Here is a 23,989-nt window from a genome sequence, read left to right on the forward strand (position 1 = left end):
TTTACAATTTAAAACCTGGTTCTTAAATCTCTGTCTTACCATTATATAATCTATCTGATACCTTCTAGTATCTCCAGAATTCTTCCACGGACAATACAGTGGCCAAAGGCCTTCACTTAACGATCGAGAACACGGCGTCTGCGTAGAGTTGTTAATACTAACAGACAAGCAACACTGTGTGAAAGAACCTCAGAAATCACGAATATATCCGGTAGGACAGTACAGCGAAATTCGGCGTTAATGGTCTATGTCAGCAGACGACCGATGCTACTGGTTTTGCTAACAGCACGAAATCATCTGCAGCGTTTTTCCTAGGCTTCTGACCATATCGGATGGATCCCAGACGACTGGAATACCGTGGCCTAGTCAGACGAGTCCCGATTTCAGCGGGTAAGAGCTGATGACAGGGCTCAAGGGTGGCGCAGACCCCACGAAGTCACAGACCGAAGTTGTCAACAAGGCACGGTGCAAGCTGGTGGTGGCCTCATAATGGTGCGGGCTGTCTTTACGTAGCATGGACTGGGTTCTCTGAGCCAACTGAACCGATCATTGACCGGAAATGGTTATTCTGGGCTACTTAGAGACCGTTTCCAGCCATACATTTACATTATTTTTCCAAAGAACGATGATACGTCACTGGACCACCGAGTGGTTTGAAGAACATTCTGGACAATTGGAGCGAATGAGTTGGCCACACAGATCGCCCGACATGAATCCCATCCAACATTTATGGTACATTATAGAGAGGTCAGTCCATGTACAAAATCCTGCACCGGCAACAATTTACAGATGGCTATAGAGGCAGTATGGATCAATATTTCTGCAGAGGGCTTTCAACGACTTGTTAAGTCCATGTCACATCGAGTTGCTGCATTGCGGAGGTAACCTATGACTTTTTTCACCTCAATGTATGTGCCTTCGCATGTTGATGGTTGTGCTCCGAGCTTTTATGCTTTGAATGATTTTGTGATAGGTATCGCCCCGGGGAATGCACTGGTTCTCTTGAAATATAGAAGTAAAAATCAATGCAAAGACTCAGATACTGGAATTGGTATATTTTCAATTTTCTATCAAAGTTAATTATATAAGGTTAATTAAGATTTTTATGAAAAAATTATTGTTAATAAGATTCGAAATGTTCATTTCTTTTGTTTCCCATTGTATTTCACAGTGTCACAAAAAATATTGATGTCACGTACTTTCGCAAGGAAAGAAAAAAGAAACGATTGGATTTGAACACGGCGGGGCGAAAATTCGAACCGTGCTCCTAGTAACTTCGCTAGCGACTCACTTGGTATTGCACCGCGTGAGTGGACTGATGACGTAGTGTCGAAACTTTCACCGTCATTTTCTCGGAAACTACTGAATGTCGGCACGTAGACCAAAATATAAATCTATTTTCACCTTTTTGTTCACCCTGGAAGTTTCGACAGTGTGTGGGAGTGACTTATGGTGGGTTCCCACTTTTGAATTTTGCCCAGCAAATTCGGATGCAGCGTCTATTGCTATCTCGCTAGATTTGAGCTTCTTTTCTAATGCAACAAACACATCATCTCCATTTACCATTGGCCTATCGTTTCCATATATACTTACATATTAATCAGAAACTCACTGCTATCATTTCCAGATTTTAACCAGCTTTGTATACACAGCGTATGTGAGCTCCCCTGTTTTTTAGGAACGCTTCAAACTTTAGTATTTTGTTGCGAATGCTGAGGCAATTTGTGGACTATGGGAGGCATCTTACACTGATACTTTGGAGTCCCCGACAACTGTAATTAATTCTACTGGGTGGAAAGTCGGTTGTACTAAGCAACACTTGTGAGCGTTTCGGACACAGTCACCTGGTTAGCAGCCTCTGAAGTGCAGCGACACATTTTGGGTTCCTACTACTCTCAAATCTATGGCGTAAGTCAAGGAAGTCATAGCCTATCTTGTCAGGGAATCTATGTATCTGATTCTAGCCTGCTCGGCTTTGAACCAAAGGTCCCTGATCAGTTCCGGGAGCGATGTTGCAGCAGATTCTTTGTAACTCTATGAGAAAGAATGGTGGTCACCAACCTCTTTACTAGTTAAAACTGAAACAAATGAGCCCTCGGTCACTATTATTTTTATTCTTATTGACCAGGTTTCAACACTATAAACTAGTTACAAATTTACAGGAAAAGACATTTTTATACAAAAAAGTGTAAGTACTGACTAACAATAAAATACAGAGCCTATAACTATGATAGAGACCATCTTAATTGCTTTAATTCTGATGAAGGCACTCTTCGAAGTGTTGAAAGCTGGTCAATAAGACTAAAAATAATAGTGACCGAGGGCTCATTTGTTTCAATTTTAATTTAGAAACGGTCACTGAACCAAGCAGCCGTGTTTAAAACTTTGCTGTTTACTAGTCGTTGGAATCATCCAAGAATGACGCTGGTCACAAGATGAAAGGCATCGTTCGTTCAGACGTGTACCTTAAATTGCACCTGGCTGCACCCTGTTCACAAAATGGCTACGGAAACAGTCCATTTAAGATAGTGAAATAGGCCTCCAGGCATACAACGCTGAATGCAGGTAGTGTTCTTTCCTTATTGCTATTTACCAAAAGGGTAACATTATTCATCTTAAGCCTGAATTGCAAATAAACTGAAGCCTAATCTTTGACACTTCCCTTGAAGCAGGCGACAGCTGGTCTATCAATAGGTGAAGTGTCTGGTTGATGATCCGTTTCTTGGAAACAGCGTAATGTTCTGTGGGTGGAAAAATTGTTCGTTCGAATTGTCCTGAATATTCTTCAAACCGATCGCGAACAACTGTGGCCTGGTTACATGGCACATCAACATCCATAAATATTCCGTCGTTGTTTGGGAACCTGAAGTTCATGAGTGGTTGCAAATGGTCTCCAGGTAGCTGAACATATTATAGTCAATGAACGGTTCAGTTGGACCAGAGGAACCAGTCCACTGCTCATCCGAACACAGCAATCACAGTCCCTGTCCATTCTAATCGATGTTGAACAACAGTTACTGAAACACGAGTTCGTGCCTAGATAACGCAAGGGAAACACGCAAAGAACGTATGAACTAACCTGTACAAATGCCTAACGACTGCGCTACAATCTGCCTGAATTTACGATTACAGTAACTAAAACTCGAAATTACACCTCCTATGCGAAACTCACACGCAATTTAAGTAAGAAACTACGAAGTAAACACAGAAAAGAAGCTATATGAGTATCTTTCTGCGCTGTCGATGTGCACCAACTGGGAGCTCAGGCCACACTGGTCACTGAAATTCACGAGTCCAGTCGCACAACTGAGACGATACCCCATAGGCCCGCAGCTTGATTAGAAGTCGCTTGTGAGGAACGGTGTCAAAAGTTTTCCGGAAATCTAGAAATACGGAATCAACTTGAGATCCCCTGTCGATAGCGGCCATTACTTCGTGCGAATAAAGAGCTAGCTGCGTTGCACAAGAACGATGTTTTCTGAAACCATGCTGATTACGTATCAATAGATCGTTCCCTTCGAGGTGATTCATAATGTTTGAGTACAGTATATGCTCCAAAACCCTAGAGCAAACCGACGTCAATGCTATAGGTCTGTAGTTCGAAGGATTACTCCTACTACCCTTCTTAAACACTGGTGCGACCTGCGCAATTTTCCAATCTGTAGGTACAGCAATGACAACTCTGGTTATGGGGTATCGTCTCAGTTGTGCGACTGGATTCGTGGTTTCCTGTCAGGAAGGTCGCAGTTCGTAGTAATAGACGGCAGATCATCGAGTAAAACTGAAGTGATATCAGCGTAGAGTCCCCGGACCTTTGCTGTTCCTGATCTATATAAATGACCTGGGTGACAATCTGAGCAGTTCTCTCAGGCTGTTCGCAGATGATGCTGTAATTTACTGTCTAGGTAGTATCAGTTGCAAAGCGATTTAGAAAAGATTGCTGTATGGTGTGGCAGGTGGCAGTTGACCCTAAATAACGAAAAGTGTGAGGTGATCCACATGAGTTCCAAAAGAAATCCGTTGGAATTCGATTACTCGATAAATAGTACAATTCTCATGGCTGTCAATTCAACTAAGTACCTGGGTGTTAAAATTACGAACAACTTCAGGTGGAAAGACCACATAGATAATATTGTGGGGAAGGCGAGCCAAAGGTTGCGTTTCATTGGCAGGACACTTACAAGATGCAACAAGTCCTCTAAAGAGACAGCTTACACTACACTCGTTCGTCCTCTGTTAGAATATTGCTGCGCGGTGTGGGATCCTTACCAGGTGGGATTGACGGAGGACATCGAAAGGGTGCAATAAAGGGCAGCTCGTTTTGTATTTTCACGTAATATGGGAGAGAGTGTGGCAGATATGATACGCGAGTTGGAATGGAAGTCATTAAAGCAAAGACGTTTCTCGTTGCGGCAAAATCTATTTACGAAATTTCAGTCACCAACTTTCTCTTCCGAATGCGAAAATATTTTGTTGAGCCCAACCTACATAGGTAGGAATGATCATCAAAATAAAATAAGAGAAGTCAGAGCTCGAACAGGAAGGTTTAGGTGTTCGTTTTTCCCGCGCGCTGTTCGGGAGTCGAATGGTAGAGAGATAGTATGATTGTGGTTCGATGAACCCTCTGCCAAGCACTTAAATGTGAATTGCAGAGTAATCATGTAGATGTAGATGTAGATGTAAACACGTTCCACACTATTATGTAGCCACCACCAGCTTTCACAGTGCCTTGTTGACAACCTGGGCCCATGGCTTCGTGGGATCTGCGCAACACTCGAACCCCACCATCGGTTCTCACCAACTGACATAGGGACTCATCTGACCAGGCCACACTTTCCCAGTCGTCTAAGATGCAACCAATGTAGTCACGAACCTAGGAGAAACGCTGCAGGCGATGTCGTGCTGTTAGCAAAGGCACTAGCGTCGGTCGTTTGCTGCCACAGCCAGTTAACGCCAAATTTCACCGCACTGTCCAGAAGGATACATTCGTCGTATGTCCTACACTGATTTCTGCAGCTATTTCACGCCATCTTGCTGGTCTGTTAGCAATGACAACTCTAAGGAAACGCCCCTGCTCAGGGTCGTTAAGCGAAGTCCGTCGGCCACTGTGTTGTCCGTGGTGTGAGGTAATGCCTGACATTTGATACTCTCGGCACACTGTTGGCACCGTGGATCTCGGAATGTTGAATTCCCTAACGTTTTCCGAAATGGAGCGTCTAAGTGTCTAGTCGCAACTGCCATTCCGCGTTCAAAGTTTGCTAAATCCAGTCGCGCGGCCACAATCAAGCTCGAAATCTTTTCACATGACTCACCTGAGTACAAAAGCCAGCTCAGCCAATGTCCCCTTTTATAACTTGTGTATGCGGTACTACCGCCGTTTGTACATATGAATATCGCTATGCTATGACTTGTCACCTCAGTGTGTAGCGTAAAAGGATGACGACCATGCCATTACGCCTTCGACACATTTGCTTTTAGATGATAACAATGACGAGGTACTTGCCAAGTGCAGTTCACTGGTTAAGTAAAGGGACATAAAAACTATATTCCGTTGTGGATACGAGCTTTCCACACTGATAGGCTTTGAGTGATATAATTTTCTCATTTATTAACCGACGGTAAAAGAATGTCAGCGATTAACGTGCAGATTGTGGTAAAAATTGTACTGCCTCTGGGTAGCATGCGAAGCCCGGTGACGTTGTTGCGTGGCTGAGAGCCGACATTGCATGCGGCGTAGCCCTTAGATAAGTAATGTGGGTTGCCAGCTATAGAGCCTGGTAGATTATCGCACCTCCCGAAGCTGTTCAGGCTACAAGCTATACAAGCTTCATGCATCCCTTGTCCAGAATATAAATGCTTCGAAATACTTCAACGCGAGCTGAAAGCCATGAACGGAGCGGAGATTCTTGTCTTTGTGTTCTCTTGCTTGTACAAGCTTCACAGTCACGATCCGTGTGCCACGAAATCAGCTACTTTCGCTATCTGAAAAATCTGTGCACCAGAGTACGGCGTCAACAGAAATTTCCAAGAAATAAAAAATTCTATAAACCTTGCAAAAACAATAACTATTGTAAGGAATGGCATTTAACATACTTAATTTTGAAGTGCACATGGAGGCGTTCATGCTACTCCTTGTTTGCTACATTGGACATATTCTGTGGTCTAAATACGCTTCATACTGTTGATATCGACAACATGAAAGCCAACATTCGGTGTGGCACATCATACTTTGCGTACCATTGTAATTTTCCTAATTTTTATTTGATTTGCGAATGGCGCAAGTGAACAGCAACCATCGGTAAGCCTTCAACTGAGCTCCAATTTCCTGATTTCTCTTATTTTACAGGCATGGTAATTTATCGAGATGTATGTGGGAAGAACTAATATGCTGTTGGACTCTTCTTGGAACCTAGGCTTTAGGAATTTTAACAATAAAATCATCCGTGACACACAACGCCTCTCTTTCATTGCGTGCCACTGGAGTTGGAAGAGCATTTGTTTCTGAGTGAATCTTAACACCTTAGCATTATTTCAATGAATCTTATTCTGTCATCTCTCTTTCCTGTTACTACTGCTACTATGGTCTTCAGTCCGAAGACTGAGCTGAAGCAGCACTCCACAGTAGTGAATTCTAGCTATAGTATTCAAGCCTTGGTCTCTTCCTACAACCCTCACCCCCTCCCTTCCTACACACACACACACACACACACACACACACACACACACACACTCTTTCCTCCATTCTACGATCGCGACTACGCTCGAAATGTGTAATTAAATTGTATTGCATATTTTCATCTATTTATGAGCAGTTTCTACATTTTTGTATTTGGTTCCATCGTTAGCCTTTGCACCAGGCGCTGATACTACGTATGTCTTCCTACATATCATTACGATGCGACATGTTTATCATCATCATCATCTGCGAACAGCTTCACAGAGTTTTCGTGGTTATCGACGGGATATATATATATATATATATATATATATATATATATATATATATATATATATATATATATAATGGTAACGGTCCTATAACATTCTCTTGGGGTACACACATATTTGGCAAGCTACGACGTCCTGAGTTCTTACCACTAGGAAGTGCTGAATCCAGTGCGACCAACGTGACTAGATATTCTGTAACCTATTTTATTCACTAGATGATATCGCCAAGCACTAATTTAAGTTTTCAGGGAAGTCTTGAATCTTGTCAGAAGCCTGGATGCTGTTATGTCTACTGTACTGCGGATACTGAGAACGAACAGAGCGAGCCGAAGTTCACAAGATCGGTGTTCGTTAAATCCACGTTAATTTCTCCAGTCGAGATTTTCGGTCTCCAAGGAGGTCATAAAGCAACACTGTTCCATAATCCTCCAAGAGATCAAAGTCAGCGATACAGGATTATAATCATGCAGATCTGTCGTAATCCTTTCTTGAAAAAGGAAATGGCCTAAATCTCTTCGTAATCGCTTTGAATGCTTTGCTGTAGAGATCTACCATAAAATGCTGCCAGATTGCTATTAAGTATGAAGTTATTTCGCATTTTCCATACAAACATTCGAGCGCCGCGCGGGATTAGTCGAGCTGTCTCAGGCGCTGTGCGGCTGGTCCCGGTGGAGGTTCGAGTCCTCCCTCGGGCATGGGTGTGTGTGTTTGTCCTTAGGATAATTTAGGTTAAGTAGTGTGTAAGCTTAGGGACTGATGACCTTAGCAGTTAAGTCCTATAAGATTTCACACCCATTTTTTTTTAAACATTCGAGCAATCAAACCATTTCAAAAGATGGAATTTAATATTTCAGCCTTCTCAATAGGCTGTATCCGTAGCTGAGATGGCACGGTAGTCCACCGTTTTCGGTCAGAGGGCTGCCCACCCTCTGTAATAACGAAAACAGTGAAATTTTCATCCATGGTGTTTGAGAGGTGTCATGTGACGGCCTGAGACGAGAAATCCGAAAGAAAGATAAATAGAATGAAAGAAGAACGAAAAAATGTTAGCGTCGCCACCTGTCGAGCGGAAGGATCCAGGTTCCATACCCAGTGCTTCTTTAGGTTTTTTTTTTTTTTTGGATAGGACGGTCTGGAACTGGGACCGTTCAGCCTCTTGAGGGCAGGTGAAGAGCCGCTTGAATAAAGTGGCAGCGGCACCACCAGGATTCACCAACTGGTAATAATGAGGGGAGGAATTGGGAGACACGGTAATCATATGTCCCACAATCATACAACGCCCCTCTTACTCGCTTGTAGGCAGCAGTTGCCAATCGCAAGAAGCGCAAGGCCCAATCCCCGAGCGGTGGCCTATTCCAGCATTCTCCGCTTCGGTGCACGATCTTTGAGCAGCTGTTTACACGAGAACTATTTTTTTCAGTACACGAAATGTATTCGGAGTTGCGAATACGAACCACCTTCGGCTGTGTATTAAAATGAGGACAATGAAAATTTGTGCCTCCATTTTCAACTTTACACGAGCGGCCGCCTTAACCGCTTATCTGCGCCAGACTTAAACATCCGTATGAACATACATATGTTGTCGCCCTTGTGTGTCACAACCCGCACACGTATGCATGTCGGAAGAAACACTGCATCGTACTTCTTAATAACACAGACACTAGTATTTCGTATTTATTCGACAGTATCATGTCCTTGACTCTCAACAAAAATTTCCTTCCTGGACGGGAATGTACGTCACGTTTGAGTGCAGGTTGTGACCCTAGAGCCACGAAATACGGACGTTTGGGTCAGGCCGTGATTCGTGCACGGATAGCCGAAGTAATCGAAGCTGCTAAGGCGACCGCTAGCCGAAAGCGGGAAATTCGGGTGCGAGTCCCTGTCCGGCACAAATTTTCACTGTCATCATTCCAATATACAGCGGAAGGCGCTCCATATTCACAACAGTTGCATGCCGGAAGGAACCATGCGTCATAATTCTTAATAACACAGGCACTGCTATTTCATATTCGTATTTTTTCAAGGTCCGATCGGTCGCGAAATGGAAACCACAGTGAAATCCAAAATTTTTTATTTCCAACATTTAGCTACATATTCCAGCTACTTCTCCATATAGTCGCCGCTCCGACAGCATTGGCGTGATAGCAACTGTGCAATACCCTCGTCATAGAAGGTAGTCGGCAGTACTTCTAACCAGCAGCTCATTGTCCGTGACAAAATGCTGTTCTCCCAGCCAGCGTTCCATGTGTGCAAAATGATTAAAATCACATGGTACCAAGTCCGGGCTGTACTATGGGTGATCAAACACTTACCACTGAAAACGCTGCAGGGGTATCTTTGTTGTAGTTTCAGTGTGCAGCCGAGAATTGTCATGAAGAAGGAAAACGCCTGAGAACAATATTCCGCTTCGCTTGTTCTAAATTGCCCTTCGTAGACGTTTAAGAGTCACGCTGTTTGAGGCTGCTGTGATGGTCGTCCAATAGTCCATGAACTCCAGTAACAAAACTCCTTTTCGGTGCCAGATCACAGTGGCCGTACACTTCCTGGTGGAGAAATGGTTCAAATGGCTCTGAGCACTATGGGACTTAACTTCTGAGGTCGTCAGTCCCCTAGAACTTAGAACTACTTCAACCTAACTAACCTAAGGACATCACACACATCCATGCCCGAGGCAGGATTCGATCCTGCGACCGTAGCAGTCGCGCGGTTCCGGACTGCGCGCCTAGAACCGCTAGACCACCGCGGCCGGCCCTGGTGGAGAAAGTTCGCTTGTAGTTACTTGGGCAATGAGAATGCATTCTCTGTTTGATCGTTCGTTTCAATTTCGAAATGACCCGTATCTCGTCCCCTGTGACATTTTGTTAAAAAAAATCTACTCCATATTGGTATCGCTGGAGAAATGTTAAGGTGGCGTGCATTCTCTGTGTTTTGTGTTCGTCGGACAGCATCCTGGCAATCCATCTCACACAGAGTTTGCGGCCTGTCTGATGACCGTACAGAGAGCTGGCCCTGAACTTTCTGGAAACGAATCATTCAATTTAGAAGTTGTGAAATGAGGATTTTCTCGAATCGCCTAGTCTACTCGCTGAACAAGATCATCGATTGTCACCGTGATTCTACGGACAGAAAGCTGGCTGAAATCAGATGTCAAGAGCAATGAAATTCGAAATTCCTACTGGAACTGGAATGTGTATCGCAAAGATAATTTGAACGCTGGTGGTGAAGGTGTGTTTATAGAAATAAAACATGCGATAATATCTGATGAGTTTAGTACAGACTCAGAATGCGAAGTAATATGGATGAAAGTGGATCAAACATGTTCATTGGATATTTTCATAGATAACGCCCCCCCCCCCCCCGTTCAGCTACAGCAGCACAGCAGCAGTAGTGGTGGAACTTCTGAGGGGAAATCTGAAAATATTTCGCGTAAATTTCATGGTCATGTTATAGCTTCAGGTGGAAATTTCAACTTATCACTTATAGACTGGGAGACTCAAGTGGTTAGGGCGGGTAGCAGGGACAGATAATGGAGTCAAATGATTCTAAGTGCTTAATCCGAAAGTTACGTTGATCAGTTAATAAGGGAAACGACTCATGAAGATAACATCTTACACACGCTGGTGACAAACAGATCCGATCTTTTCGACTTAGCGTAGGAAAGGGAATCAGTCACAATGCCGCTATAGCGTCGCTCAGTACGAAGGTAAATAGGAATACGAAGAAAGATAGGAAGATCTTTCTGTTTAGCAGGAGCAACAAGGGACAGATTTCAGATTACCTGACAGTTCAACACGAAAATTTCATCTCGAGCACTGGAAACGTTGAGAATAATGAGAACGAGTTAAAGAGCATCGTAGAATACGCTTTAGACAGTTGTGTATCGAGCAAAGTTGTGACAATGGAAAAGACCTGCCGTGGTTCGACAGCCTTGTTAGAAAGCTGGTACGTAAGCAAAGTGAACTTTACTGCAAATTTAACGTTGCCAATGCCTCACAGAACTAAAAAGTCCAAAATCAGCACAAAGAGGGCTATGCATGAAGCGTTCAACGAATTAGAAAGTAAAACTATCTATCAACTTGACAGAAACTCCTAATAAGTTTTGGTCTTATGTTAAATCAGTGAACAGATCGAAGGCATCTGTCTAGACATTTGTGACCGTTGGAATTGGGACAGAGGATGGCATAGGAAAGACCGAAATACTAAACGTGTTTTCCCAAAACTGTTACACAGATGAAGCTCGCACTGTACTTCCTCTTCTAAATCGTGGTAGAAACGATAAAAAAACAGGTTTTAAAATAAGTGGTTAAGGGATAGAAAAGCAATCGCTCAACAGAGGAAAGGCAACAGTACCTGACGGGATACCAGTTCTGTCCTGTATGCGAAACCAATTGCCCCTCTTCTAGCAGCAGTGGACAATAGGTCTCTAGACGAGCGAAGCGTCCCTATTTAATGGAAAAAAGCACAGGTAAGTCCTATTTTCAAGAAAGGTCATCGAACAGTCGCACAAAACTATAGGCCTTTATCTATGACGTCGGCCTGCTGCAGAATTTTGGAACTTATTTTATGCTCACGTATTGTGACATTTCTGGAGACGGGAAATCTCCTCTGTAGTAATTAACATGGTTTTCGCTAAAAACTGTGGTATGAAATCCAGCTAGCTATACAGAAAGGAATGAACAGGAGCTTTTTGTAGGAAATTTAATGTAGTTAACTTTTGTACCAGGATACGTTTTCGCTAGAGGTCGTAGTTTTCAAGTTATTGAAGAAAAACGAAAAAAAGTGACATTCAGATGCACCGCCACTCCCACAAACAACCCTCACCGGTCAGGATTTCTGGTATGTTCTTCACGGCAGTCCCTCTTGCCACGTGCTCTTCAGTGACTAGCCTTATTACGCCACCGGCTTAGTCGAGCACTAACAAATTGTAAAATTGGCATTTCTGTAAACTGTGTTTAACCATTTTGTGAAGTTTGTAAGTAGGCTGTTTAGGTTTTTATGTTGGTGACGCCATGTAGCGCTCTGTGTTAAAATCGCCGACTGCGCTGTGTGCAGTCTGTGGCTGGTTGGACTTATTGTTGGATTATTCGCTAGTGTAGTGTTGGGCAGTTGGATGTGAACAGCCCGTAGCACTGGGCAGTTGGAGGTGAGCCGCCAGCAGTGATGGATGTGGGGAGAGAGATGCCAGAGTTTTGAGATGTTAATATGAGCGGACGATCTGGGCGCGTGTCCGTAAGAAAAAGGAAATTTGTCAAACTGGATGTCACGAAGGTAAATACATTGTTTGCTCTCTATCAAAATTTTTCATTTGCTAACTGTATGCCGATCAGTAGTTAGTGCCTTCAGTAGTTACAATCTTCTATTTAGCTAGCAGTATTGGCGCTCGCTGTATTGCAGTAGTTCGAGTAACGAATTGTAGGGATTACTGAAAGTCAGATTGCGTTGTGCTAAAATATTGTGTGTCAGTATAGTGATGATCAGAATAAGTAAAGAGAAAACAGTTTCAGTATGTTTAGTTTTGCTCAGATGTTTGAAAATCAAGTAACGTAGGGGTTTTCCAGCACTGTCATTCTTTACAATCAAAGGGGAAGTTTCAAGTTTAACAGCTTGACATAAACAATTACATCGTTGTATTCGTCAGACCTTCTGACAATAAAACTACTCTTCTTGTAAGGGTTAAGTGTGGATCGAATTGTCAACGTAATTAGTTTTAGCGTAACGTTTACAGAAGTCGTTCATCGTTCATTACTCTCACGGGCACGTTTAAATTAATATTTGTCGGCGAGGTAGCCACTATGTTCGTGGCTTAATTGCCAAATCAATAGAAACCAAAGAGCGTCGAATATCGAGAATAGTTCGTGTAGTTGGAAATTTTAGTGCACTGGTAGGAAGATGTGCTGCGAAAAATATACTACAATCCTGACTAATGAGGGATGAGCTTTGAGTGAAGCCACTTTTAGAGGTCACTTCTGTAAGTATTTCCTGAAAAGTTCGAAATCCGTAGCGTCCAGTGATTTCCGCGTAGCGAGCGATAAAATACGAGCGTCTCGCGCGTGGTTTATGAAGGCCATCAATAATATTGGGGGTTGTATAAAACGAGAGCAGGAGGGGGGAGCTGAATCACCCTCTATATAAGTGTCCTGGTAGCATTGGAAGTTTCAGGAGGCGGTCGCTGGGGATTCCGTTGTATAAAGAAAAATTTCTAAGCTAGATAGCTGTAGCGAAATGCAGAGGATAGACGCTTGGCGCAGGAAGTGGAAACTGACCGTCGACATTAATTAATACAATTTATCGCGAATACATAGGCAACGAGACCCTTTACTGTATGGATATATATGTGCAGAAAAATTATCGGAAGCAGTTACATTCATAAAATATCTAAGAGCATGCGCACAGAGCGATATGAATTTGAACGAGAGCATAAAATTATTCGCAAGTTAGGGAGATGCCAGGCAGATTCACTGCAAGAATACTCAGGAAATGTTGTCAGCCAACAAAGGAAGTACTTACAAAACACTCGTTCGACCAGTACTTCAATACTGCTCGTCAGTGTGGGATCCGTACCAGATAGGACTGATAGAGAGGTTCAGTCAGTAAGCGCGAAAGCATCACGGAAATGCTCAGGCAATACCAGTACCAGAAGCGACAAGAGAGGCGCTCTGCCTCACGGTGTGATTTACTGTTAAAGTTCCAAGAAGAGTCAATCACTACATTGCTTCGTCCTACGTATATCTTGCAAAAAGGCCATGAGGCTTACCAGCAATCGTTTATCCTCGTAACATGCGACTGGAACAGGAAAAGGGGGAAGTGACTGCGAAGTATAGATGTAGACTGCAGTTAGTGTCTTTGCGCTGAGACGGTTGGATGGATCAGTATGGAGGACTGCTTCCGGATGTTGCCTAACTGTAGCTGCCTGACAACGAGAAACAGAAGAGGCGGCAAGCCGTGAAATTAGTGGCGCCGCGATAGAGCACGGTGGTCCGCGGCCGAAAGGACACGGGGTCGCAACCTCCGTGGCAGGAGTCCAAGCCGAGGGGCAGGGGCAGCTCCGCAACAGGCGGCTCGGCCGGCGTCCCACGACGTCATCACTGCAGCTCCCCACTGTGCCGAGGCGTGGCGTTGCTGCACAAAGAGGCAACAAACAATACATACCCTTCCTACCCGTAAACACATCTATTTGCTTTCATTACTCCATTTTATCAAGTTTGCAGGTATCCACTTTTTAAAAATGCCCGTTCAGGAGAATAGGGTATAAATGAAAATGTTTCACTAAGGTGCATCAATTCATCCTTTACTGAACGGTGGGACAACAGCCGATAATATGCTAAAAATGTCAAGTATACCGTCAGCTGTAATTTCATCTCCAATTTACTGGCTACCGGTTTCAGAGTTACAATACGGGCCATTAAAGAACAAAATTACCAGCCATATTAATTTCACGAATTACATAAAACAAAGGTACAAACATCAGATGCCTGAAAACATATTTGTCTTTAATTATCATTCCATGAGAAAGTCTGAAAATAAAGGTCACCCCGTCCACATATTTCCCAAGCTATGTTTCTTGTGTTAAAAGGCTAACAAAAGAACTAACAAACAGGAAGTTACCAAATGTGGATAAGCTGATAACGAAATATAAGTTCATAATATATCAATGAAAGTATGTATCAGGTAAGTTACCATACATAATAGAAGCCCGAGCTTGTTACTAGTAAACCAACGCATTAAACGATGTGCTATCAAAATAAAACTGTCATATGACTGCAAACATACTATCTACGCAGTATGCTTCTGACCTATGGCAAAACAGAGACAGTGTCAAAGACTAAGAGAGTGGAAGTCTTGTCAGGGCTACGTATGTTACTACTAGTATCAATGCAGATTGCCAAACAGTATCACACGATAGGTGATAAAAAACTGTAAAGGAAAATCAGTGGGCAACACCGTAGCTAAAAACAAGTGAGCTACGTCAATACTATTCCAGAACACCTTGGACGTGTAATGTAGATACTGATGTAGGCCAGCTGACATAGAAGAGTGTATTATTGCAAGCTAATAATTAGAATGGAGCACCACGTACCCCGTTACATAGAGTAAGGGACAAGGAATACGTGCTTATTCAGCCATTCTACAGCTGAAGAAAAGTTGAATGCATAGGGGTTGCACAGTAAAAAAAAACCTGTCAATACTCACATGCGTCATATAACCATGCCAAAAATAATCGCAACTTAGATAGCATGTTTAGAGTCATACGGCGATTTTATTTTTATGTTACACCATTATATGCGTTGATTTACTAGTAGCAATCTGAGGCTTCTATTGCAAATGGTAACTTGCCTGATATGTACCACTGGTAATTTTGTTGTTTAAGGGCTTGATAATGGCGTATTGTAACGCTGAAAGCGATAACCAATAAATTTGAGATAAAATTGCAGCTGACAATGTTCTTGACATTTTTAACATGAACAACTATTGCTGTGCATACAATTTGTACTTGGTTGTTTGCTTTTAAATTCTTGTGTCATATATTTGTATTCATGAATCGCACTATACATTTTAAGAAATGACTAACGCAATATGGTGGGTTAAATCATTTTAACCCTTCATCCGTGAAGATGGCCGAAGACCGAAACCGGTAGAATCTGGGTTTTAAATAAAAACAGCTGATGGTTTAACTATGCATTTTATACTGCACTTTGTGCCCGTATCACCTCCTATCCTACTTCACATAGCGGACATGTCTCATACCTCGGAGATCTGTTATGAGGCTTGCACCTTGTCGCCTTTTCGTAGCTTCACATTTCTCCAACCACTTCCCCAGATGCTCAGGACAGCAGCACGCAGACAGGCGAACATCTTCGCCGTTTCCGAGATGCTCGCGTCCAGACACCAGACCATAACAATCTGTCCTTCGTCAATGTCGCTTTTGTCAGTTGATTTCTCCATTTGTGGTCCACATGTTCACAATAATGGATTCTCTTTCGTCGCTATCTTGCTTGTATGCAATCTCTCCTTAACATATTTCTTTCCAGTAACGGCACTAGGCCGTATTATCGCCGTGGACGGCAGTCATAATATTTCGGCTCATCAGTGTTCGTCTGCATGTAGTGACATGATTGTGAGCGTTGTATTTTTTTCAACTTGCAATATTTTTCTTTCTGCATGAAAGAACAAACAAGCTTGGAATGAATATTAAAACACCTGCAGACGTCACTTTTGCATTTAATTTATTTGCGCAACCGACGGTTGATGAACGAAGGGATAGTGTCTTGTAAACAAGAGATCTAAACACCTGTTAAATGATATTGGCTACTGTTGAGACTACACACGAGGCTGGATTCCTCCCAATTCAAGTTGATCAATGGGCCTGAAGATGGCGTAATGGAGCACTGAAACTGGTTACGTAAATAAACGCAAAAGTGACGTATGCAGGTGTTTTAGTTGTCATTTTATAGTGAGCAGCCGAAGTTCGTGTAACCATCCATTACAGGGATGGACATCTAAAGAAATAAGCTTGGGTTGGCGCGATGGGAAAGGTATGTGATGTGTTGGTGAATGTGCCAACACCTTGTAGATAGAGGAGGCCGAAATGCACGCTATCTAACGCAGACGGGCGTGAATTCTGGAACAGGATAAGTAGTGAATTCTAATAAGAAAAGTATGCAGCTCCTCTAATACTTAACTTTTATTTATCCTTGTTGTGAATACGATAACTATCAAACTATGTAAGGCTAATGGCGCCTTGCTAAGTCGTAGCCATTAACTTAGCTGAAGGCTATTCTGTCTCTCGGCAAATGAGAGCAAAGGCTTCGTCCGTATAGTCGCTAGCAACGTCGTCGTACAACTGGGCGAGTTCTCGTACGTCTCTCGAGACCTGCCGTGTGGTGGCGCTAGGTCTACGATCACACAGTGGCGACACGCGGGTCCGACATGTACTAATGGACCGCGGCCGATTTAAGCTACCACCTAGCAAGTGTGGTGTCTGGCAGTGACACCACAGTATGTATTTCAAGACGTATTTTTAATTATACCTGATATGATACGCCTAGCAACCTAAAACTACACATCAAATTGTAGAAGGAACTACATAAATGTGAACCTTAAACATCTTGAAATGCATCGTTTCACCCTACTTGATGCATCATTTTCCCTTAATGTTGGGGGGGGGGGGGGAGACCCAGTTGCGAAATTAGGGTGGATACTATGTCATACAGAAATTAGTCATCCAAAAGTTACATTAGTATTGAGTTACTGACACATGGATAAAAGTTGAGAAACAATGACCATGATTTTATGAATACAGTCTTATGATTAATAACAAATTAACTTAGGTGCATTAATTCCCCCACCTTCCACTATCTATCAGGTGGAGACTATTTTCAGACCTACTAAGAAAATTAGTGAATGCCTAAGATCAACAAAAGATGCTCGTCACCCCCTAGCCACCCCAGGGGTATATAAAATTCCGTGTAGTTGTGGCAGGGTTTACATAGGAACTACAAAAAGAAGCATCAATACACGTTTGACGGAGCACAAAAGAAACTGTCGCTTGGGACATATCGACAAATCGGCAGTAGCGGAACATGTTTTTAAGGATGGAGATCACGAAATAAAATTTGGTGAGACAAGCGTGCTAGCGAGGACGTCGCATTATTATACACGTATGTATAGAGAGGCAATTGAAATCCACAAACATCAATACAATTTTAATCGTAAAGAAGAAGGATTAAAATTGGACACGATATGGCGGTCGACGTTGCATCAATCACGTGACAATCTATTGCCTGCAATCGAGAGAACAGACGATAGCCAGAGATAGCCAAACATCGACGCCACGTGACGTGCGGTGGCACCCTCTACGATCTCCATATAAGCGGCGGCCCCAGCTCCTAGCAGCTCACGATCGTGTCACCTATCGTCACCTTCGTGAAGCTCCTGTCTCTTTCCTCTCCACCCTGGCCAGGCTCTACAATGTAGTCCTGTCCACCGGTTACTACCCCGACCTGTGGAAAACCTCCCATATCCTCATGTTCCTTAAACCTGGCAAACCGCCGTCCGCCGTCTCCTCCTACCGTCCCATCAGCCTTACCTCGGTCTTCAGCAAGGTCCTGGAATCTATCCTCACCCGAAGCATCCACCAGCATCTCCGCCAGCACCGCCTCCTTCCCGTTACCCAGTGTGGCTTTCGGCCGTCCTTCTCTTCCGACGACCTTTTCCTTCACCTCACTCATCTCCTTTCCGAACAGCTTAATTCCCATCTCTCCGCAATCTTCCTCTCCCTGGACCTCGAACGTGCTTACGACCGCGTATGGCATTCCGGTCTCCTCTTCAAGCTCCAAACCTTCGCCCTTCCCATTAACTACGTCCGTCTCATCGGCTCCTTTCTCTCCCGCCGTCCTTGCTATGTCACCATCCATAACACAGATTCCTACACCTTTTTTCCCTCTGCCAGTGTGCCCCAAGGCTCCGTCCTCTCCCCCCTTCTGTACCTTTTGTACACGGCGGACATGCCGCCACCGTCAGCCCCCGTCCACCTTCTCCAGTTTGCCGATGACACCGCCTTCCTTGCCCTTGCCCCCACCCTACAGCGCTCCCAACACCTTCTCCAATCCCATATTGACCGGTTCACCGCTTGGTGCAACCAGTGGTTGCTCAAGGTCAATCCCTCCAAAACCCAGGCGATCATTGTAGGCAAAACTACCCCTTCCTTCCGCCTCCTTGATTTCTATCTCACCATCTATGGCCGTCCTATCGCCCTCACTCCCACCCTTAAGTACCTTGGCGTCACCCTCGACTGTCGCCTCTCCTGGACTCCCCACCTCCGGACAATCCAAGCCAAGGCACGCTCCCGACTCAGTCTCCTCAAGCACCTCTCCGGCCGTATGTGGGGTTTGGACCCCTCCACCATCCTCCACACCTATAAATCCCTCATCCGCCCTATCCTTTGTTATGCCCATCCAGCTTGGATCTCTGCCCCCCCCCCCCCTACCTTTTATAAATCCCTCCAAATCCTTGAACGCCATGCTCTCCGCCTCGCCTATCGCATCCGTCTCCCCTCCCCTACGCGGATCCTGTATGATCTCATCCCCTTCCCCCACCTCCTCCTTTTCCTTGAAAGGATATGAATCCTGTACACCTCCCGTAAACTCGATCCTCCTCACCCGCTCGTCTCCCCGATCCTCTCCCACCCCCGCCCGCTGCCGCGCCTGTATTCTCACGTCCCACCCGGTCTCCATCTCTCCACCCTCCTTACCCTCTCCCAAGGTGGCTTCCGCCGGCTCCCCCTCCCTGATGATGTCCTCCTCCCCTCCATCTACCCCTCCTACCAACTTTGATCCTCCCTCCCTCTTCCTGTATCTGTTCCTTTGGGCACCCTCCATCCCTCCTCCCCTTCTCCCTACTCCTCCCCCGGGCCTCCCCTCCCCTGTCCTTCTACTCCTCCTCCCATCTCCTCAGCCATTGGCATCTCTGTTCTCCCCTCTCCACCCTCTCCACCCGCCCGCACCCTTCTTCCCCTCTTGGCAGGTCCCCGGACTCGCACACGCTACGTGGACTTTCGCGTGCCGGAGATCATCGCCATCTGTGTCTCGTGTGTGTGACGTCGTTTTGTGTTTTTAGTGTCCGCCGTCACGCTTCTACGTTCACTTGTGCCATCGGATTCATCAGTGTTATGTGCGCCGTGTCCACGTGTTTTCAGTGTCTTTCTCGTCGAGTGTGAACGGCTCCGTGTTTTTTTGTGTGTCTGTGAGCACTATTTTTTGCCCGTCACTATGTTCATTTTAATTCTCGATTATTGTACTTCTATTGTCACCTCTATGGCTGAAGAGCGGCGTCGCGTGCCGCTGCTAGCCTACCTGATTGTTCAGGTGTTAAAATAACAATAAAGTAAAAAAAAAAAAAAACTCCTAGCAGCCAGTCGTCGACTCACCTCGGAAGATGTTCTCCGTAGTTGAGAACGAAACGTAAGGGAGAAGAAGTTCTACAGATCGACCACGGCAATTTAGTCCGGAAGTGTTTACTGATGAAGACGCCGGCCGTGAAAGCCTACATGGGATGATTCGACGCCTCTACGGGGAGGAAATGTCAGCTAGGGTACGACGACTAGAGAACCTACGCAAGAAGAAAGGTCAACAACTTTGCTCACTCACTTTTCTGCTATGCTGTCGTGATACCGGTATAGTTCCCAAGTTTTTAAAAGTGAGAAGAATGTTTCATTCGGCACAAGCTAACCGTATTTATTCTCGTATGGGACTGGCATTACTACGTGAGCGGATACATCAGACACGACGAGGACTGGCGGTATGTGATAGTCAACTGCTAAATCTTCATTTACTTATTAGCAATACTACGCAGTTTTGTCATTGGAACAAAGTGGACAGTTTAACATTTAGATCTATGGAGATTAGTGCAGAAGTGTCTTCCAATAGGCAGAAGGAGAAGTTTGATCGTCTACAAGAGGGTCGACAGGAAACACCGATTCCAAACAATTCCCAAACGGTTATTAATTTATCAGAAAAAGAATTGTCTAAGGAAGAACTTTCTATTCTGTCTAAAGGAGGGAATTTTGCAATAACTCCATCCAAGATTCCTATGGAGGACATTATTGCCAATATAGAGGCAGGAATTCGTCAGTTACCATCATATTCTGCTGATGAAATTAGGATGGAAACCTCCAGGATATTACGTAAAGCTAAGCCACCCAGCAGCAATCTGTCTCAAGGGGAAAGGAAGGCATTGCAGGAGATCAATGCAGACAAGAATGTTATTATAGTTGCCGCTGACAAGGGAAATGTTACTGTTTTAATGAATACTGAGGATTATCACAAGAAGATCAGTGATCTTCTGGAACCCAGCACATACAAGAAGTTGAAAAAGGATCCCACAACGAATGTGCTGAATGCCACCAATCGTCTGATAAAACAGTCTTCCATTCCTACAGAAGTTAAAAAGTATCTTTGTAAAACGGAGGCTTATCCTCCGAGATTATATGGATTACCAAAGATACATAAGCCTGATGTTCCTTTGAGACCGATAGTCAGCGCAATTGGAGCTCCTACCCAAGAACTAGCCAGACACCTTGCCTCTTTGTTGCAACCTTACATAGGCAAAACTGAGAGTCATATTAAAAACTCTCTACACTTCATTGAGAAATTGAGGGAAATTACTGTCGGTCCTAATGACATCCTTGTCAGTTTTGATATAGTGTCTTTGTTCACTATGGTTCCAGTTGATGAAGCTCTCTCTCATATAGCCGATATGTTCCCTACTGATATAGTGGCCTTGTTCCAACACTGTCTATCCTCGACCTATTTTCAGTACAATGGTGAATTTTATGAACAGATTGATGGGGTAGCCATGGGAAGCCCCCTAAGCCCCGCAATTGCGAATTTATTCATGGAATGTTTTGAAAATGGTTCAAATGGCTCTGAGCACTATGGGACTTAACATCTGTGGTCATCAGTCCCCTAGAACTTAGAACTACTTAAACCTAACTAACCTAAGGACATCACACACATCCATGCCCGAGGCAGGATTCGAACCTGCGACCGTAGCAGTCGCGCGGTTCCGGACTGAGCGCCTAGAACCGCTAGTCCACCGCGGCCGGCTGGAATATTTTGAACGTCAAGCACTGCATTCGGCCACAAAAAGCCCCTCGAAGTGGTATCGGTATGTGGATGATACATTTGTAATATGGAATCATGAGGAAGAAGACTTGAATGATTTCCTGGTGCACTTAAATAGCATCAACCCAAAGATCAAATTTACCATGGAGAAAGAGAATAATGGACAACTTAACTTTTTGGATGTATCAATTATCAAACGGGCGGATGGGACCTTAGGCTCAAAAATGGTTGAAATGGCTCGGAGCACTATGGGACTTAACTGCTGTGGTTATCAGTCCCCTAGAACTTAGAACTACTTAAACCTAACTAACCTAAGGACATCACACACATCCATGCCCGAGGCAGGATTCGAACCTGCGACCGTAGCGGTCACGCGGTTCCAGACTGTAGCGCCTAGAAACAAACGGCCACACCGGCCGGCGGACCTTAGGCCGTGAGGTCTACAGGAAAGGTACACATACTGATGGCTACCTCCATAAGAACTCAAACCACCACCCTAGGCAAAAGAGGGGGGTCATAAAAACACTAGTGGATAGGGCCAATAATATTTGTGAACCAGGCTACATACAAGAAGAACTAAATCATTTACAAATGGCTTTTGCGAAAAATGGTTATACGAAAAATGAGATTAACCGAGCACTTCACCCAAGTAGAAAAATGCCCAAAAATGGAGACAGCAACAACCATCAGATGGAAAAGTATTTCTTCCGTTCATCCATAACATCACGGATCGCATTGGGAAAGTACTAGCCAAGTTTCAGGTGGAGACTATTTTCAGACCTACTAAGAAAGTTAGTGAATGCCTAAGATCAACAAAAGATGCTCGTCACCCCCTAGCCACCCCAGGGTATATAAAATTCCGTGTAGTTGTGGCAGGGTTTACATAGGAACTACAAAAAGAAGCATCAATACACGTTTGACGGAGCACAAAAGAAACTGTCGCTTGGGACATATCGACAAATCGGCAGTAGCGGAACATGTTTTTAAGGATGGAGATCACGAAATAAAATTTGGTGAGCCAAGCGTGCTAGCGAGGACGTCGCATTATTATACACGTATGTATAGAGAGGCAATTGAAAGCCACAAACATCAATACAATTTTAATCGTAAAGAAGAAGGATTAAAATTGGACAAGATATGGCGGTCGACGTTGCATCAATCACGTGACAATCTATTGCCTGCAATCGAGAGAACAGACGATAGCCAGAGACAGCCACACATCGACGCCACGTGACTTGCGGTGGCGCCCCCTGCGATCTCCATATAAGCGGCGGTCCCAGCTCCTAGCAGCTTCTTCCTTCTCTGCTGATGACCAACTCCTCCGCCTCACTCATCTCCTCTCCCTCCAGCTTAACTCCCGTCGCTCCGCCATTTTTGTCTCACTTGACCTCGAAAAGGCCTACGACCGTATCTGGCATCCCGGTCTCCTGTTTAAACTCCAAACCTACGCCCTTCCTATCAACTATATCCGTCTGGTGGCCTCCTTCCTCTCCCACCGCCCCTCCTATGTTACCATCCATAATGCCAATTCCCACACCTTCTACCCCTCTGCCGGTGTGCCCCAGGGCTCTGTCCTCTCCCCTCTCCTCTACCTCCTGTACACGGCAGATATGCCCCAACCCCCCCCCCCCTCCAGTACACCTCTTGCAATATGCTGATGACACCGCATTCCTTGCCCTCGCCCCTACCCTCCAACGGTCCCAACGCCTTCTCCAGAATCACCTTAACCTTTTTGCTGCATGGTGTAACCAATGGCTCCTGAAACTCAATCCTTCCAAGACCCAGGCAATCATCGTAGGTCATACCACTCGCTCCTTCCGGCTCCTGGATTTCTCCCTTACTGTCTGCGCACGTCCTGTCCGCCTCACCCCCACCCTCACCTACCTTGGCCTCACCATTGACCGTCACCTCACCTGGATACCTCATCTCCGCTCCATCCAATCCAAAGCCCGCAACCGCCTCCGACTCCTCAAACTCCTCTCTGGCCGGACATGGGGGTTGCACCCCTCTACCATCCTCCACACCTACAAATCCTTAATCCGTCCCATCCTCTGTTACGCCAGTCCTGCCTGGATATCTGCCCCCCCCCCCCAAATTCTATCAGTCCCTCCAGATCCTTGAGCGTCATGCACTCCGCCTTGCCTTCCGTATCCGCCTCCCGTCCCCCACGCGGATCCTCTATGATCTCATTCCTTTCCCCCATCTCCTCCTATTCCTCGAACATATCCGCATCCTCTACACATCCCGCCGTCTTGAACCCCCTCACCCCCTGGTTGCTCCTCTCCTCTCCCATCCCCGCCCCCTGCCCCGTCTTCACCGTTGTGTCCCCCCTACCCTCCATCTCTACACCCTCCATCTCCTTTCCCAAGGTGGCTTCCGTCAACTCCCCCTCCCGGATGATGCCCTCTCTCCCTCCATTT

The sequence above is a fragment of the Schistocerca nitens genome, chromosome 4 (assembly GCF_023898315.1).
Source record: "Schistocerca nitens isolate TAMUIC-IGC-003100 chromosome 4, iqSchNite1.1, whole genome shotgun sequence".
NCBI lineage: Eukaryota > Metazoa > Arthropoda > Insecta > Orthoptera > Acrididae > Schistocerca > Schistocerca nitens.